This window comes from Schistocerca cancellata, unplaced genomic scaffold, assembly GCF_023864275.1.
Source record: "Schistocerca cancellata isolate TAMUIC-IGC-003103 unplaced genomic scaffold, iqSchCanc2.1 HiC_scaffold_1005, whole genome shotgun sequence".
Classification (NCBI taxonomy): Eukaryota; Metazoa; Arthropoda; class Insecta; order Orthoptera; family Acrididae; genus Schistocerca; species Schistocerca cancellata.
This window is the reverse complement of record NW_026047010.1, coordinates 117501-120000: the sequence shown is the minus strand read 5'-3', so window position 1 is coordinate 120000 and position 2500 is coordinate 117501.

Genomic DNA, 2500 nt, shown 5'->3' with positions numbered 1-2500 from the left:
ACCCGCACCCGCACGTGCCCCACCCCAACCGCCCAAATCGCAACTCCAGCGGATGAACGGCGGACTCTTCCCGCACTCGTAACGTGCAATCCGCCCCTATATCTTGCGTTTCATGAAGAGTTATATCGAATATGCCATATTCCCGCTGTCCCTATACATGCTGTAAGTAGCTCGCTTGCTACAGCAGCAGCAGCAGCAGCACCACCTCCGCGCGCTTCCCTGGGGGCACTGAACCGCAGGATGCGAGACCCCACGCCCAGTGGCAAACAGGGCTCCTCTCAGAATATAGGCGGTCCCTACCCCTCACAACGATGACGGTGGGAGGGCCGTTTTACGAGACCATTTCCTGCGGTGCCAACGCTGTCGTAGAGCCGATACTCCATCTTTGGTACAAGGCAATCATTCCGCTGTAAATCAGTACGTCACTCGTAGTTCAGTCACCTCACAGCACTGCTCAGTAAACTATGCAGGCCCACATAGATAGATTATGATAGATTATATACGCAAATGCCCCTATACATGCTGAACGTCCGGACACACAAAATGAACCACACGTCAGCCACACACTCTATCACACACTACTCTCTGCCTGTAACAGACACAGATACAACTACTAAGCACCAGCATGGACCAACGTCCGGTGCATCCTATCCGCCACAGTACACCAACTACGCTATGATAACCAGACCGGGAGGTCCAATCATAAAACAGAATACCCCACTCGTCCGACAACCACAATTGCTCAGAGAAGCCACCAACACCCACACATGTCCTACACAGGGGTGCACCCATCACCACCACACTGCCTCGTCTTACAGCACAAACACACTGGCAGGAATGAAACACACAGGTCTGCCGCAACCACAGACACGGCTCGCCCCCTCTCACTGGCGAAAAGCGCATCCCGACGTGACATAACTCCTTTGACACACTGACGCTGCCTCGGGCATCCACGTCCTACGGTCGATATCAACGAACCTCCCCCCCCCCCTCCCCCCGGGCATCCACGTCCTACGGTCGATATCAACGAACCTCCCCCCCCCCCTCCCCCCCACAACACGCCATCCCATACCACATTGTGTACCGTACCCAAACCTAACGTGTACTGTACTACAACGCAATGTGTACCATAACACAACCCAGTTTGTACCTTAACCTAACCTATGTCACCTTAACCTAACCTATGTCACCTTAACCTAACCTATGTCACCTTAACCTAACCTATGTCACCTTAACCTAACCTATGTCACCTTAACCTAACCTATGTCACCTTAACCTAACCTATGTCACCTTAACCTAACCTATGTCACCTTAACCTAACCCATCTTGCACCTTAACCTAACCCCATCTTGCACCTTAACCTAACCCATCTTGCACCTTAACCTAACCCATCTTGCACCTTAACCTAACCCATCTTGCACCTTAACCTAACCCATCTTGCACCTTAACCTAACCTATGTTGCACCTTAACCTAACCTGTGTTGCACCTTAACCTACCTCAATTTGCACCGCAATGTAACGCAATTTGCACCGCAATGTAACGCAATTTGCACCGCAATGTAACGCAATTTGCACCGCAATGTAACGCAATTTGCACCGCAATGTAACGCAATTTGCACCGCAATGTAACGCAATTTGCACCGCAATGTAACGCAATTTGCACCGCAATGTAACGCAATTTGCACCGCAATGTAACGCAATTTGCACCGCAATGTAACTCAATTTGCACCGCAATGTAACTCAATTTGCACCGCAATGTAACTCAATTTGCACCGCAATGTAACTCAATTTGCACCGCAATGTAACTCAATTTGCACCGCAATGTAACTCAATTTGCACCGCAATGTAATGCAATTTGCACCGCAATGTAATGCAATTTGCACCGCAATGTAATGCAATTTGTACCGCAATCTACCCCCACATTGTGCCTTAACCTAACCCACATTGTGCCTTAACCTAACCCACATTGTGCCTTAACCTAACCCACGTTGTGCCTTAACCTAACCCACGTTGTGCCTTAACCTAACCCACGTTGTGCCTTAACCTAACCCACGTTGTGCCTTAACCTAACCCACGTTGTGCCTTAACCTAACCCAAGTTGTGCCTTAACCTAACCCAAGTTGTGCCTTAACCTAACCCAAGTTGTGCCTTAACCTAACCCAAGTTGTGCCTTAACCTAACCCAAGTTGTGCCTTAACCTAACCCAAGTTGTGCCTTAACCTAACCCAAGTTGTGCCTTAACCTAACCCAAGTTGTGCCTTAACCTAACCCAAGTTGTGCCTTAACCTAACCCAAGTTGTGCCTTAACCTAACCCAAGTTGTGCCTTAACCTAACCCAAGTTGTGCCTTACCCTGCTCTGTAATTGGCATATGACACGTTACATTAATGTATTGTCCAACCGCAACCCGCTCAGAATGTTGTGTACACAGCTACGTGTCATCTCCCCATAACAGCTGCATTGCAGTGTGGTACGCCATAGAGACGTGTGGGAGTAATGGA